Here is a 17,344-nt window from a genome sequence, read left to right as displayed (position 1 = left end):
GGATCAGGCCCACCTAGTCCAGCATCCTGTTCCCACACCAGATGTCTGTGGGAAGCCCAGAAGCAGAATCCGAACACAAGAGCAACTCTCCCCTCCTGGGTTTTCCAGTAACTGGCCTTCAGAGACTGGAAAGAGAAGCTGCTGAATTACAACTCATTACCAAACTTAAAACTATGGAGAGACCTGGTTTGAACAAAGACATTGGATTCTTATCCCATTATACATGACTAAGCCATTTCTCACCTTCTCACCCCTTGCCTTTTCCTGTAAGACCTATTACAGTCGTTAAGAGTCATCAACAGGCTCATCTCAGCTATCTGCCAATCTCACATTCCCACCACCCTTCTGAGTAATACCCCTCCCCACCTTCTCACTATATAGAAGGATCTGGCAACTTCTGTTTCAGTGTATCTGAAGAAGTGTGCATGCACACGAAAGCTCATACCAAGAACTAACTTAGTTGGTCTTTAAGGTGCTACAGGAAGGAATTTTTTTATTTTGACTATGGCAGACCAACACGGCTACCTATCTGCAACTGGCCTTCAGAAGCAATGCTCCACCAGCTGTGGAGGTAGAACAAGCATAGCCTTCATAACTAGTAGCCAGCGATAGTCCTCAGAGGGTCACCCAGTCCAATCCTATGCAGTGCAGCAATCTCATGTAAAGAATTCTCAGTCCAGGATTGGAAACTGGGATTTACGTTAAGAGGGAGCCTCCCTCCTCTCAGCTTTGGTGACTGCTAGTGTTGATATGAATCCGCATTGAAGGTGGTTGCGGGGGGTCGGGTCATCTCTTGGAAAGGCCCCCCAGAAGCGGAGTGTGCAATTCTCTGCTCCCTTCTCAGTCCCACAACCATTGTTCTCATATATGGAACCTTCTCCAGGCTTCATCCATGCAATTCACCCAACACTCAAGTCAGCTAAATTCCAGCGGCAGAATTAATTTTAGCAATTCTCCTAGTCGAGTGGGGAATTTAGGAGAGAGGGGTGTAGGTCACAAGGAGCAGGAAGGACCCAGAAAGCAGGGACAGGGACCAAAGCTCAGTGGCAAAGCAGCTGGTTGGCCTGCAGAGGGTCCCAGGTCCAATCTATCGACGGGACAGAGACGGATTGAGGTCTGATGAGGCCCTAAGCTACTGCAGGAAATGGGGCCCTTTTATATGTCCAGCTGTCCTTTGTCAACAACGAATTGTCACTGCTTTTTGTGCTGAATAGATGCCATATGGCCCTAAAGCCATTTGCACATGTTGCCATGCTCCCATGCAGAATGTCGGCACCCTATAGAAAGGAGCAAACCAGTGATATTTGAGGGAGCAGGCGAGCAGGCGGGGCCCATGACTTTCATCACAGGAGCTGACACAACACAAAACACTGTTGCTGTATGTAGGTTTCATTTTATTTGTTTTTTATTTTGGAAATGTGCAGTGGTACCTCGGCTTGCAGACGCTTCAGGTTACAGACTCCGCTAACCCAGAAATATTACCTCGGGTTAAGAACTTTGCTTCAGGATGAGAACAGAAATCGTGCTCTGGTGGCACGGCGGCAGCGGGAGGCCCCGTTAACTAAAGTGGTGCTTCAGGTTAAGAACAGTTTCAGGTTAAGAACAGACCTCCGGAACGAATTAAATTCTTAACCCGAGGTACCACTGTGCATCCAGGGGTCTTTTCTTTAATTTTTTCGGGGGCCCCCAAGAGAGTGTGGCCCTAAGCCAGAGCTTGTTTAGCTTATACGTAAATTGGGCACTGTGATGGGGCCACGGTGGCTCAGCTCTGCCTCCACGGCCAGTTGGTGGAAAACACAGGTCTGGAGAGGGCTCTTTTGCTCACGTCCTGCTTGCAGACTTCGCAAAGGCTTTTGGTTCACCACTATGAGAACAGGATGCCGGACTCAGGGGCCTTTGGCCTGATCCAGCACGCCCTTCTTACATTCTTATGCCGCCAGTCAGAGTAAGCCACTTCTGCCCTTTGGAGGAGGTGGAGTTGCGGGCTTCACGGCCCCAGTCCATGTGCGAGTGGGGGGATTCCCAGCCGCGTCACCTCCTGACCAGCCAATCGGCTGGTCTGGGGGTGTGGCCTGCCTTATTTAAAGCAGGACGCGGCCGGGGATCTCCCTCTTTGCCACCTGCCATATAGCTTCTGGGATTAGGGATTGCTTGCAGGTTTGAGGGTATTGGGGGCGAGCCTTTTGCTCGAGTGGCGGTTAGGCATTGGTATTGCTCTGTAGATGGAAGAGGGGAGGAAGCGCCATCCCCTGCCCCGCATTTGGAAGGGTAGTCCGATAAAGGATTCCGGGGGGCGTGGCCCTGTCCGAAGCCTGGGGAGGTGAGGGCCCAAGGCACGCCCCCTAGCGGTGACCCTGGGGGAGTTCCTAGTTGATGTGCACCAGCAGGACACCCCCTACTGGTGGTTAACCCTTCCCGGACTTCAAGCGGATGGGCGGATATAGTCGGTTAGGACCAATGCCTAAGCCAATACCGCTCATCACCTGTAACCAATAAAGTTGTGGCCTTATTTAGCCCATTAACCTTAATAATAGGGATGCGGGTGTCGCTGTGGGTTAAACCACAGAGCCTAGGACTTGCCGATCGGAAGGTCAGTGGTTTGAATCCCTGTGACGGGGTGAGCTCCCGTTGTTCGGTCCCAGCTCCTGCCAACCTAGCAGTTCAAAAGCACGTCAAAGTGCAAGTAGATAAATAGGTACCGCTCCAGCGGGAAGGTAAACGGCGTTTCCGTGCGCTGCTCTGGTTGCCAGAAACGGCTGGCCACATGACCCAGAAGCTGTACATCGGCTCCCTCGGCCAATAAAGCGAGATGAGCACCACAACCCCAGAGTCGGCCACGACTGGACCTAATGGTCAGGGGTCCCTTTACCTTTACCTTAATATAAAAAAATTCCTTCCAGTAGCACCTTAAAGACCAACTAAGTTAGTTTTTGGTATGAGCTTTCGTGTGCATGCACACTTCTTCAGATACATGCACACGAAAGCTCATACCAAGAACTAACTTAGTTGGTCTTTAAGGTGCTACTGGAAGGATTTTTTTTATTTTGACTATGGCAGACCAACACGGCTACCTATCTACTACTTTACCTTAATAGTTGTGTCATGTGTCATTATTTCCACTGGGGGGGGGGGCGGGAACTCGCCACACAACTCAACGCTGGGCCAGGTGGACGAAGAATCTGAGCTGGGAGATGGCAGCATCCTTTGTTTCTATGACTGATGGGAGGGGTTTCCCTTTTCCTGGTCGAATTTGGCTCAGCCTGGACAGAAGAGACGCCTGCCTGCCTCGCTTGCTTTCAGGCTCCCTGCTCCCTCCAAAACCAGGATGAGCCAATCCAGGGGGGGGGGGGAGTTTGCAGGAGGCTGAGTTCCCGCTGACAACCTGCTTGGCCATTTTCCTGTTGTTAGGCCAGGCATGCAGGGAGGAAAAGAGGAAGCCCTTCATCACCCGAGAGGAGCTGAGCCGGCAATTAGGTCTCTCTGAGCACCTCGGCTCACCGAGCCATAATAAACCATGAATGATGACAAGGGGCTTTGTGGAAGGCAGAGAATAAGCGGCACTCCATCACTGCCCCACACATAATAACAGTCATCAAAAGAGCCAGAAACATTAGGAGCAATATTGATAGCAGAGCCGGAGCAACACGCCCCCTCCCCAACCCCACGCTGCATGTCAGCTCCCCAAAGCCCAGCGCTCTGCACTGCCTCCCACTTTGGGCCTTTAGAGTTTTGCCACTGACTACCTTCTGCTCGTTGATGGAACCACAGAATTGTAGGGTTGGAAGGGAAAAGCCGTTCAACTGGGGAAGGTGGTAGACTCTCCTTTGTTGGAGGATTTTAAGCAGAGGTCGGATGGCCATCTGCCAGGGATTCTTGAACCGTGGTTCTTGCATTGCAGTGGGTTGTACTAGATGATCCTTGGGGGTCCCTTCTAATTCCATGATTCTACGAACTTCCAATTCTATAATAATAATAATAATATTTTTTTTATTTATACCCCGCCCATCTGCCTGGGTTTCCCCAGCCACTCTGGGCGGCTTCCAACAGAATATTAAAATACAATAACCTATTAAACATTAAAAGCTTCCCTAAACAGGGCTGCCTTCAGATGTCTTCTAAAAGTCTGGTAGTTGTTTTTCTCTTTGACATCTGGTGGGAGGGTGTTCCACAGGGCGGGTGCCACTACCGAGAAGGCCCTCTGCCTGGTTCCCTGTAACTTGGCTTCTCGCAGTGAGGGAACCGCCAGAAGGCTCTCGGCGCTGGACCTCAGTGTCCGGGCAGAACAATGGGAGTGGAGATGCTCCTTCAGGTATACTGGACCGAGACCGTTTAGGGCTTTAAAGGTCAGCACCAATACTTTGAATTGTGCTCAGAAACATACGGGGAGCCAATGTAGGTCTTTCAAGAAAGGTGTTATGTGGTCTCAGCGACTGCTCCCAGTCATCAGTCCAGCTGCCGCATTCTGGATTAATTGTAGTTTCTGGGTCACCTTCAAAGGTAGCCCCACATAGAGCGCATTGCAGTAGTCCAAGCGAGAGATAACTAGAGCATGCACCACTCTGGCGAGACAGTCTGCAGGCAGGGAGGGTCTCATCCTGTGTACCAGCTGGAGCTGGGAGACAGCTGCCCTGGACACAGAATTGACCGGCGCGTCCAGGGACAGCTGGGTCCAGAATGACTCCCAGGCTGCGTACCTGGTCCTTCAGGGGCACAGTTACCCCATTCAGGACCAGGGAGTCCCCCACACTCGCCTGCCTCCTGTCGAACAGCATGGCAGTTTTCCTTTCTGCCTGTCGCCTTTCAGAGTCAGTGTCTGGCAGCTTGGCAGCAACATCCTTGAAAGGCCCGGCTGGCGGCTGCTCAAGACCTTCCAGTCCCCTTTATCTGATACAGCCTTGATTGAGATCTGCCCTTCATTTCCTCCTAGGATGTCATTCGTGCATCTGCTCAGTTCGGCCTGTCCCCACAGCCGCCTTCGCTTTCCGCAGCTCTCCAGGGGAATTTTAATCCTCTCAACGCTGCTGTTCTTCTCCTTTCTCTCCTTCCTCATCTCTCTCCCTCCCCTGGCCACCTCTTGGCCCTCAATAAATCAGCAACTCTGCCACACCCAGAGATTTTGCTAGAGAGCTCTCTGCATGCACTGGGGCCAGTGGGCCAAATAACTTATTTCAGGGGTCAGCAACCTTTTTCAGCTGTGGGCCGGACCATGTGGTGGGCAGGACTATATTTTGAGAAAAAATGAACGAATTCCTATGCCCCACAAATAACCCAGAGATGCATTTCAAATAAAAGGACACATTCTACTCATGTAAAAACACGCTGATTCCCGGACCATCCACGGGCCGGATTGAGAAGGTGATTGGGCCACATCCGGCCCCCGGGCCTTAGTTTGCCTACCCCTGACTTATTTCTATCCCCTCAAACAACAAGTGGCTCAGTTTCCCAGGCACCAGAAAGTGCACTCCAAGCCCCCAGAAGCTGTCTGGGGATCTGTCAGAAATACTCAGCCGTTCCTTGAACCCCAAAGCAGCGTCACTTGAGGAATAAAGACCACCTCATTTTGCAAAGCAAAGACCTCTTAGAAACCCAGTCGATGTAGAAGAAATCTGCAGTGTATATTTAGGGAGTGTCTTTGGGGGGATGAGGTAGAAATGGTAACCAAGGGTGACCCACTATTGCTGAAAAGGTCAGTCCACCTTGCGGTGGCACAAGCATAATCTCTGCTTCTGGCTTAACTGTCTCGCCCGTTGCCTGCTGTCCTTAGATTTTCGGACCAGGCTGCTCTTCTTTCTCTCTGGGGAGGACAGACGCCATCCACACGCTCGCCTTTCTGCAGACAGATTGCCATTCCCACTTGCCTGAAACTGACTGAGGGAGAGTTTCTTTTCCTAGCAACATACCTGTGCATAATTTGCGATCTGCCATCAGGCGGCACTGACACCGCTTCTTCTGTATTCAGACCACCCTTCCGACTGGCTGATCCCAGCTTTGGAAGAGAATCCTGTTGGGGGATATTTTGCTTGCAGGCCCCTCTCTAAAGATCTGCTTCCTGGGACTCTCAGGTTCTTTGCAACCAGGCCTTTGGGGTTAAGGATCTGCAGCAAAGCCCTCGAGAGCCCAGTGCCTGCTGAAGGAGACATGGAGCCTCTGAACGGAGTGTGTGCAGTTCTGATCCCCTCACCTCAAAAAGGATACCATAGAACAGGAAAAGGTTCAGAAACCACAATGATCAAGGGGCTGGAGCAACACCCCTATGAGGGTTTGGGACTTTGTGAGTTTAGAGGAAAAGTGAGTGAGAGGTTTGTCAAATTTCACATAGCATGGAGAAAGTGCTAGAGAAATGTTTTTCCTCCCTCTCTCATAGCACAAGAATTTGCGGGAATCGAATGAAGCTGAATGTTGGGAGATTTATGACGTACACATGAAAGGAAGGACTTCTTTGCACAAGGTCAAACTTTGCTTGAGAGTCTCCTGTTGAGGCATCTGGTTGGCCCTGTGAGAACAGGCTGCTGGAATAGATGGTCCCCCATTGGCCTGACCCAGCAGATCTTCTTCTCGTGGTCTTTTCTCCATTCCCTTCAGTGAAGGTCAAGCTGCATGCCCTCCTGCGAGCTCCCAGTGCATGAGAGAGCCTCCCCCATCGAGTGAAATGTGGGCAAAAGCGATTTGCCTCTGTGCACTGTTGTCCCCTGAAATGTGTGGGAATGATAAGGAAGGCAGGAGAGGATATACAGTGGTCCCTTGGGTTACAGACACTTCAGCTTATGCGTTTTCGTGTTGCGCACCATGCCGAACCCGGAAGTACCAGAATGGGTTACTTCCAGGCTTCGGTGCTCATGCATGCACAAAAGTACTAAATTGTGCTTTGCGCATGAGCAGAAGCACCGAATCACGACCCACGCATGCGCAGACACTGCTGGTTGCGAATGCTGCGGGTTGCGAACGTGCCTCCTGCATGGATCACGTTCGCAAACCGAGGTTCCACTGTATTGTTTTGATATGATCATTCTTCGCTCACGCTAGAGAGCAAACAGCAGAGCACGTTCCCTTTGCAAATTATGGGAAGCAAGTTGATGATTCGTTAGAATCCTTTAATTAAGCAATCCTGCCTGGCTTGTCCAGTCTGTATTGTTCCTGGTAAGTTTCCCCTTAAAATAATAATAACACAACACAGTCTTCTTTAAAAGTAAGAATAAACATTCGGTTCACAGCAGTAATCTGAAGGCAGGCTTTACCTTGTGGTTACAGTGAAAAGAAATCTGAGCTGCATCTCTGACTCTCTGCTTGTGGGCTCCATCCCGTGTGAAGGGTGAGCCATGCTCTGGCTAAGAGCCAGGAGAGCCAGAGGTCAAGAGAGAGAGGCCAAGAGAGAGATGGCTGCGTGGTCAGACCTTCTATCTGGTCAGCTAGGGTCATGCCCATCTACCTGGCGACACACAGGGGGAGGAACCTCCAGACCAGGTGTGACAGGAAGTCCTCTTTCTCTGGAGCCACATTCCCCTGTGTGTCCATTCTAGGCAACAGGAAAATGTTGCACTTGACTGCTCTAGTAATACTACACCCCACAATATGGGACAAGGGGTTTTGGCACCTGTCGACCAGGTTTAATTGCTGCAGTGGTGAGCCTGTTTTTTTAATTGGGACAGGGAGAGAGAAAGCTCACATGAGGAATTATTCTCTCCCACTCTCTGAGCAGGTGCACCACCCATCTGTAATGTATTACGCCCTGGAGCATAGAAATATGTCCTATTCATAATCTCTAGAGGGAACATACAGCCTATTGAACCATTTGCTTGTAATCATGAATGTCTGTTGAAATTTGTGGCGCTGCATTAATATTACTAAGCAGTGATGAGAATCAAGCTATTTAAGGATTATATTTTATTTTTAGAAAAGGACTCAAAATGTACCGAGGCCGGCCATGAAAAACACATGCAGTGGCTTTTGTCTAAACAGGTCTTACTATGCATTCTCTGCGCTCAGTTTCTAGAAGGGCGAACAATTGCTCATTGGCGATATAAGGCGGGAGTGAAAGGAAGTAAGTCTTGGGGCGTCTACAAGAATGTAAGAACGTAAGAAGAGCCTGGTGGATCAGGCCAATGGCCCATCTAGTCCAGCGTCCTTTTCTCACAGTGGTTCACCCAATGGGAAGCTCAGAAACAGGTCCTGAGTTCAAGAGCAGCACTATGGTTTCCAGCAACTGGCATTCAGAAGCACTTGGAGGCAAAAGTGCTTCTGAATGCCAGTTGCTGGAAACCATAGCGCTGCTCCTGGAGACAAAACAGAGCCATCCTGACTAGTAGCCACCCATAGCCCTCTCCTCCACCGTGAATTTGTCCAATCCTCTTTTAAAGCCATCTAGGTTGGCTGCCACCTCTGCTTCCTGTGGCAGGGAGTTCCATAGTTTAAAGGTAAATCTTTCAGACCACATGAGCCATGGAGCAAGCTGCCATGGAGAGGCTCGGCCAGCCAGCTCATCCTTGCCCCTGAGCTGGGTGGCAGCGGTGTTAGAGGGTGACAGCAGGCCATTCCCTGGTCCAGACAGAAGCTTCTGTGAATGCAGGAGCGCCCCTCATAAAAGGGTGTGTGTGCTCTGAGCATGTGCAGAGAGCCACATCTGCAGCCAGGGTGCTAACTGGTGATTGGGGTCAAGCCTGGTGGATGTGTCGAGTTCCCAGAACCTCTCATTTTACAAATTAGGAATTTCAGCCGTACCGAAGCATCGGGAAGCTGCTGGAGAGAGAGAGAGAGAGAGAGAGAGAGAGAGAGAGAGAGAGAGAGAGAGAGGCTTCTACCTGAAAGCAAATGTGCCAGCAGGTGCCCTCCCACAACCCCAGGCCTTAACGAGCACTGCTAATGAGCCACAAGGCAGAGAAGCCTCTCTGAAACTGGGGAGGAGCCCTTGGCTTAATTCCTCTCTGGCAAAGAGCTCTCTGACTCCAACGGTCCACCAGAGGCCAGGGAGAGACCCCTTTGCTAGCTGCAGGAGAGGCAATTACCGTGCCTTCGCCTTCCCTCTCTGATCCTCCCGGGGTAATAGCGGATGGTGCCAGGTTAGTTAGGAAAATTGCTTTCCTCCTCTCTCTCTCTCTCTCTCTCCCCTCCAGTGCTGTGCTTTGTCTGAGCTGAGGAGCCAGGTTTTGTGGGAGTCTCCTGGGCTGTTAACTGCAAGAATCAGAGGGCCTTGCTAGTCTTCCCTCTTACTTTGGGGTGTGTGAGTGAGAGAGAGGGGGAGAAAATGCTCTTTTATATTGACCCTGATGGAAGGGAGTTGCAGGACGGAACAAAGATGGCTTGGGAGAGAATGGAAGCAGAAGGAGAAGGCTACCAGCCACAATGACTCTGCTCTGACGCAGAGTCAACAGTCCTTCTGAATACCAGTTGCATACTCTCCAACATTTCTCCGATGAAAATAGGCATGTCCTGTTCCATAATAATAATAATAGTAATAAAAATGTGATTATTGATACCCCACCCACTTTGGGCAGCTTCCAACATATATAAAAAGACAATGAAACATTTTAAAACTTCCCTATACAGGGCTGCCTTCAGGTGTCTTCTAAAGGTGGTAGCGTTTCCTATCTCCTTGGCTTGGTAGTCGCAATACTCCATACCCGCCAACATTTCTCCAGTGAAAATAGGGACGTCCTATTCCATATCCTCCAACATTTCTCAGATGAATATAGAGATATCCTAAGGAAAAGAGAGACATTCCGGGATCAGATCAGAAACCAGGACGGCTTCTGTAAATCCAGAACCGTCCCTGGAAAATAGGGACACTTGGAGGGTCTTCAGTTCCTGGAAACCACAAGAGGGGAGAGGGCTCTTGCACTTGAATCCTGCTGAAGGTTTTGCGTGGCAAGTTCCTGCCCCCCCCTCCCGGTGGAAATAATGACACATGTCACAATTATTAAGGTTAATGGGCTGAAAAAGGCCACAACTTCGTTGGTTACAGGTGAAGAGCAGTATTGGCTTAGGCATTGGTCCTAACCGACTATATCTGACTCCAGCCCGTCTGCTTGAAGTCTGGGAAGGGTTAACCACCAGTAGGGGGAGTCCTGCTGATGCACATCAACTAGGAACTCCCCTGGGATCACCGCTAGGGGGCGTGTATTGGGCCCTTACCTCCCCAGGCTTCAGACAGGGCCACGCCCCCTGGAATCCTTTATCGGACTACCCTTCAATATGTGGGGCAGGTGATGGAGCTTCCTCCCCTCTTCCATCTACAGATCAATACCAATGCCTAACCGCCAATACCCAGAAAGTTGTGATGATTTGCTATGAGGTGGGTGAAAACCAAGTGGCTGGTGCCAATTTGCCAAGTGGGAAAATTCCTACCAGGCCCCTCAATGGCAACCAACCAAGGTCCATAGCAAGGTCAAGGAACAAAAACCTTAAAGGGCGGGAGGGTGGGAAAAGCAGGAACAGCTGGCAGGTGGCAAAGGAGGGAGATCCCCGGCAGCACCTGCGTTATATAGGGCAGGCCACGCCCCCCGAGCCAGCTGATTGGCTGGCCAAGGGATGATGTGGCCGGGAAACTCCCCAATCGCATGGGGCTGGCTTCACCCGCCACGCACATGGAGGGGCTGTGAAGCCCACAACCCCATCTCCTCCGTAGGGCGGAAGTGGCTTTCCCCAAAGAGGCACCTTCTTGGCCACTGTGAGAACAGCATGCCTGACTAGATGATTCAGCAGGTGCCCTTCTTAATTTCTTAAGTTCTTACAACATTTTGAAGCTGATACTTCCTGGTACCCTTGTTTCACCTTGTTTTTGTTAATGTGCCTTTATAATTTTTAAAGCAGCCCGGCTGCAAACATGTTTTAATAAGGCAGCACAGGGCAAGAGGACTGCAGCTAAAATGACTTCCGAGTAAACATGGTTACGGAATGGGGAGTTAATCCCCTGGATTGCCCGGGTGGAATGCCAGCTCTGCAGTCAGCCTAGCAGGATCTAATCAGGAAACACAATCTGGTCAGTTTCACAATCACACCCCAACACCCACGGGAAAAAAAGGTTGGCTTGATTTTCCCTGCTTCTTAGCTGCGCTGTTCTACCAGAGCACAATTGCAATTGAAAGAGAGGAAAGAAACCAATTCCCGTCCCTGTAGCAGAGGGCTAGAGGGATCTAAGCCACAGCTAGAGGATTTGCAGCCTTGCAAGACACAGTCACAACCACATCTGGGAGGAAGCATTGCTGTTTCACAGAATCATAGACTGTACAGTTGGAAGGGACCCTGAAGGTCATCTCTTCCAGCCCCCTGAAATGCAAGAATCCCAGCTAAACCAATGGCCATCCCAGTTTCCTCCTGCTGGGTTGAGGAAACCTCCTTCCAGGAAGCAATTACTAAAGGCTGAGAGCAGAGGTAGATTTAGGGCAGTTCCACCACACTGGGTGCAAGCCTAGTGGGCACCGCAGGGCATCGCAACTATGACGTACTGAACCAAGCAGAACGGAGAGCAAGAGGTGGGGGGACACTGAATTTTGGCCTCATCCAGCCTAGCCTTTTTCATGATGAATTCTGCATATAAGTTAAGGAAATGTATCACTGGACATGCCCACATCGTTTGCCTCAGTGAGGGATTTTCAGCATTACACCTCCAACATCCATTTAGAAAGTTTGTATCAGCTTTCTTTTAGTCTATGTTCTATTGTGGTTTTAACTTTCTGTATGTTTTAAATTATGGCAGCAGACTTTCCAGTGATGATTTTATTGTTTTATATTTTCTCTAAACTGATTTGAGGGTTTTTCCCCCTACAGTCAAGCAGTATATAATTTTTATGAAATAAAACCAACTAATCAATTAGCATTAGACAATATTTCCTCTTAAACACACAAACACACACATCTCATGCATCATTTTATGAACTTCTATTAAGCCACTTCTCTCTCGCTTTAATGTTTCTTTCAATGTGATAACCTGGAGAGGTTTGCAAATTTACACGTTATCGAGAAGAGGCAAAGCTCAGTGGCAGAGCATCTCCTTCGAGAAAGAACAGGGCTGCCTTCAGATGTCTTTTAAAAAGAAGATAGCTGCTTATTTCCTTCACATCTGAAGGGAGGGCGTTCCACAGGGCGGGCGCCACTACCGAGAAGGCCCTCTGCCTGGTTCCCTGTAACTTGGCTTCTCACAGTGAGGGAACCGCCAGAAGGCCCTTGGAGCTGGACCTCAGTGTCCGGGCAGAATGATGGGGGTGGAGACGCTCCTTCAGGTATACAGGACCAAGGCCATTTAGGGCTTTAAAGGTCAGCACCAACACTTTGATTTGTGCTCGGAAACGTACTGGGAGCCAAAGATCCAAAGATTCAGGACAGATAAAATAAAGCATTTCTTTATGGAGAGCTACAGAACCTACTCCCACATGAAGCAAGGATGGACACCAACTTGGATGCCTTTAGAAGAGGATTGGACAACTTCACAGAGGAGAGGGATGTTGATGGCTTCTGGCGCAATGGCTATGCTCTGCCTCTATGCTCAAAGGCAGTATGTTTCCAGACCTTTGACCATCTTGGTTGCCTTTCTCTGCACAGTCCCAGCTTCAACACAACCAGAAGCCCGGTTGAAATCCAAAGGCAAGGAAGAGCAATTGTATCCATTGGGTTTCTCCCCCTTGGAAGACTGCAGACGCTCTGGAGGAGGCATGGAGCGGAACTGGCCATCAGCCCTGCATGGGTTAAGTCCGCCTTGCCCTCATATGCCATGGGCCTCCCTCTGCAGCGATGATATTGGCTCTGGGGCAGGAAGATAGCGGAGCAACCGGTATATCTCAGGTTTATGAGAGCACCAAGCTGTCCCAACAGGCGTTTTCAATTCTGTTTATCTGCGTTTCCCCACTGACTTCGTTTTATTTCCCCTAAGTTTTGTTTCCTGGAAGATTTATCCATCCTGATTTTCTCAGTTTATGACGGCGAGAGTGCCATAAACTGGCAAGAAGGCTGAGACCATTCTTCTCTCTTTCTCTCTTTGGCTTTGTCTGTGTTTAAGAGAAGCTGCTCAGCAGGTCCCCTAGGACTGGCAGCCCGGGCAGCGGTAGGTTCTGGTGCTGATGGTGGCAGAGGTGGTGGGGACTGGGAAGGAAATGGCAAGGCAAACTGGGGGTACAGACCCTCCTGAAAGGCAGCCTGGAGGACGTCTTAATTCCAGGACTTGTGGACACCCACATTGGAAGATTCAGAGCAGATTTCTTCACACAGCCCATAGTTTTACTCTGGAAGTTGCTCCCCCAGGAGGCAGTGAATACCCGTTGCTGGAAACAGCAGGAGGGGAGAAGGGTCTTGTGTTCAAATCCTGATTGCTGGTTCCGCACAGGCATCTGGCTGGACACTGTGAAAACAGGATGCTGCACTAAATGGGGCACTGACTTGATCCAGCACACTCATCTTATGTTATTTTATTTGACCTCAGCTTTTCAAAAGTCCTTCTCAGGCCAAAATGTGCCCGGTTCAATGAAGCTAAAGTCCTAGGCTTCAATATTCCTCCAAGTTAGGATAATCAATGCATATTATTGTTGTTGTTAACATAATCCAGGCGCTTAAAGCAGCCAAGAAAATTTTAAAACCACCAGCAACTTAAAGCCAATGCAAACACTCAAAAGTTGAAACCTTAACAGCACACAGTGACCGTAAAAAGCCAGCTGTATCGTTAAAAAAAACCTCAGCTCAAATCTTTAAAAATAAACAGGCCTTATGTTGGTTCTAGAAATTAAAAGGGGGATACATTAAAATGCGTCTCTTGCAGGATGCTGCTCCAAGACGAGTCAGAGAGACAGAGGGAGTTTCCATCCCTGGGGGAGAGAGGCCCTCCGTTTCCTGATGGATTGACAGGCCTAAGAGTAAAAAAGAGTCAAAGGTACCCCCACCAGGGTATTACTTCTGCAAACAGATCCTGTTACTTCCAGCCCCCCAAATGCAAGCCTCAGTCAGAGCAAGGAAGGGGGTCTCTTCGTTACTCTGAGCAAATGCCAGGAGGCTGCCTTTTCCTGGAGAGGTTTCCAATGGGTTAGGACAGGCTTCGTCCAGTCCTGGGGAAGTCTCAGAGTCATCCAGGGAGAAGGCCACTGGTACCAACCCTAACCTTGGACAGTGGCAAAGGAAGCCTCTTGGGCACCTGGGGTGGCGCGGCCAGGGACAGGGTGAACTGCCCATAGGGACGGAACAGGGCACGTGGTGCCCTTTGAGAGGGCTGGGACAGGGTACTTGGCACCCATTGAGGGCAACTGGCGAGGCAATCAGCGCCCATTGGGGGTGATTGGTGTGGCGATCAGTGTCCAGGGGGGTAACTGGTGCTGTGATTGGCGCCCAGAGGGGCGGCGCTGTGATCTGCCATGGGGGGATTTTTGTGGGAATGTTCAGGGATGCAGGAGAGGATATATTCTCTGATTATAGCCTTTCCAACTTGTGTTAACAAGTTTACAATTTAGCAGAGTAACATTCCCCTTTTTAAACTTGCAGCGGATGCGTTAGCTCAGGCTCGCTAAAGCCTCTATAATAACTGTTCTGGTATTTTCCCTTTAGTAAAGGTAAAGGTACCCCTGCCCGTACGGGCCAGTCTTGACAGACTCTAGGGTTGTGCGCTCATCTCACTCTAGAGGCCGGAAGCCAGCGCTATCCGCAGACACTTCCGGGTCACGTGGCCAGCGTGACGAAGCTGCTCCGGCGAACCGGCACCAGAGCAGCACATGGAAACGCCGTTTACCTTCCCGCTATACAGCGGTACCTATTTATCTACTTGCACTTAAGGGTGCTTTCGAACTGCTAGGTGGGCAGGAGCTGGGACCGAACGATGGGAGCTCACCCCGCGTGGGGATTCGAACCGCCGACTATGCGATCGGCAAGTCCTAGGCGCTGAGGTTTTACCCACAGCGCCACCCGCGTCCCTTTATTTTCCCCTTATTCCCTCATAAAAGATAAACACAGCACAGTCTTCTATAAAAGTATAAAAAGGTTTACTCACACATCATTCTGTTCACAATCGGATCCCAGAAGGCAGACTTAGCTTAGAAAAGTAACATACACCTGGAAACTATCTAATAAGAAGACAGTCCCTTTGTCCTCTCTTGGCTGGAAGAGAGCATCTTTGGCTAAGCAGATGTTGCTTCTTCGATGCATGTAGTCAAAAGAAGGGAGAGATGGCTGCCCTGCCCTGTGCTTTTGTCATTACCTGCACAGGTGAGGCCACACCCACCTCTAGTCACATGCAGAGGAAGTCTGTCCCCGCCCAGAAGGAAACAGGAAGTTTACCTGCTGGCTGGACAAACCTTCCTCCCCATGTGTAAACATGTTCACTCTAGGAATGTTGTACTTGACTGCTCTTGTGTTTCACATCCCACAATTTTGTCACACACACACCCCTTCAGGGATGACACCCGGGGTGGACAGCCCTCACCCACCCCTTCCTATGCCCCTGACCTTGGAGAAGGCTCAAGCAGGTTATCAGAGAAGAGACCGCTCCCAGCAGCCACCAGACAAAACCCTTCAGCTCAAGAAATCCCTCAGGTGCCTCCCCCTGTTGATGAGCTTCCGGATGCAGAGGAGAACTCAAGAGTTGCCTGCAGGATCAGACCAATGGCCCACCTAGTCCAGCCACTCTTGGTGACTTCAAACAGAATATTAAACTACAATAACCTATTAAACATTAAAAGCTTCCCTAAAGAGGGCTGCCTTTAGATATCTTCTAAAAGTCTGGCAGTTGTTCTTCTCTTTGACATCTGGTGGGAGGGCATTCCACAGGGCGGGTGCCACTCTGCCTGGTTCCCTGTAACTTGGCTTCTCGCAGTGAGGGAACCGCCAGAAGGCCCTCAGAGCTGGACCTCAGTGTCCGGGCAGAACGATGCGGGTGGAGACGCTCCTTCAGGTCTACTGGACCGAGGCCATTTAGGGCTTTCAAGGTCAGCACCAACACTTTGAATTGTGCTCGGAAACGTACTGGGAGCCAGTGTAGGTCTTTCAAGACCGGTGTTATGCGGTCTTGGCAGCTGCTCCCAGTTGCCAGTCTAGCTGCCACATTCTGGATTAGTTGTAGTCAAGGAGTCCTTCCTTTTATCTGCCCTGAATCTTCCAGTGCTCATTTTCATTGGGTACCCACGAGTTCCAGGAGAAAACCTTTCTCCATCCACTTTCTCTGTGCCAGGCATCATTTTATACACATCTATCATGTCGCCAGGGCTTTGGCACCAGTGGAATTGGTACGTGGCCCCCAAGAGAATTCAGCCTGGGGACGGGAGGAGAGACAGAAGTGAAGCCCTCCTTCTGCGCACAATGTGTCACAAGAATTAAATTAGGGGATTCACAAGTCCAAGATGTGATTGCCATGGAGGCAGCTGGCTCATATCTGGCCCAGCAAGGCAATTTCTTCCATTTACCTCCATTTGGACCTGCTGTTTGCTGGAGCCGAGTTAACGGCACACCTGCAATAGGCGCTCCCGCTCCCTCCTCCGGGCTTGGCTTTTGCAAAACTTGTCTGCAATCATGTCTTCCTGGCAGAAGCATTCATGGAAAGTGAATCACAGGTGAGGGAGCTTTTGGGAACCTCATTTTGATTCATGAGCACAAATATTTGCAAGGAAAATAGAAGCATCCTCTCCCTTGCCTGTATTTGTGGAAGCAGCCGGAGACTTTTGACTGCCGCAGATTGCTCGGTGGAAACTGGGAGGCTGCCTTGGCTGCAGTGTTGTGTTGTGGTGTTATGTTATGTTTTATGTTGTGTTGTGTTGTTTTATTTCTATGCTGACTTCTGACCAGAAAAGCATTTGTGGCTCACAAATAATGCAAATCCAAACATACCATTGCAAATACCATACAACAGGCATAGCATAGGCAAACTCGGCCCTCCAGATGTTTTGGGACTACAACTCCCATCATCCCTAGCTAACAGGACCAGTGGTCAGGGATGGTGGGTGCTGTAGTCCCAAAACATCTGGAGGGCTGAGTTTGCCTATGCCTGCCATACAATAAAAATCACACTAAATCGCATTTCAAAAATAATAAAATACATTCATTTCCTTGCCAAAGGGCAACAGATTGCCCCCCCCCAAAAAAACTTAAGCACTTAAACATTGGCTCTTGCTTGCCAGGGTCCCAGGCAGAGGGGTGGGGCAAGGCAGGGGGAATAGTTTGCCCCTGGTGGTTCCAGCATTGTCATGGCATGAATTGCCTTCTGGGAAAGGGGCAGCGTATTTCCAGCACCCGTGGCCATATGTGTGGGTGCTGAGCAGCCGGCCGTGGTGGGCAAGGCACTTGGCATGGAAGTAGGAGCTGAGCACCATCTCACTGAGCAATTTCTTCTTGCTTCTGTAGCTGCCTGGCCTGCATCACTGAAAGCTGCCGGAAAGAGTGAAACAAAACC

At 50.1% G+C, this 17,344-nt stretch overlaps 1 protein-coding gene and 1 long non-coding RNA gene across 3 annotated transcripts in view; one reads left to right on the top strand and one right to left on the bottom strand.

The window, feature by feature from the left end:
• Positions 1–17,344, bottom strand: part of LOC309534366 — a 292,267-nt gene that overhangs the window by 28,956 nt on the left and 245,967 nt on the right. The window lies entirely within an intron of this gene.
• The window catches only part of VSTM2L (V-set and transmembrane domain containing 2 like), a 101,868-nt gene that overhangs the window by 15,927 nt on the left and 68,597 nt on the right, over positions 1–17,344 (top strand). The window lies entirely within an intron of this gene.

The sequence above is a fragment of the Podarcis vaucheri genome (assembly GCF_965113315.1).
Source record: "Podarcis vaucheri genome assembly, chromosome: 6".
Lineage (NCBI taxonomy): Eukaryota > Metazoa > Chordata > Lepidosauria > Squamata > Lacertidae > Podarcis > Podarcis vaucheri.
This window is presented reverse-complemented; position numbering and strand designations above follow the sequence as displayed.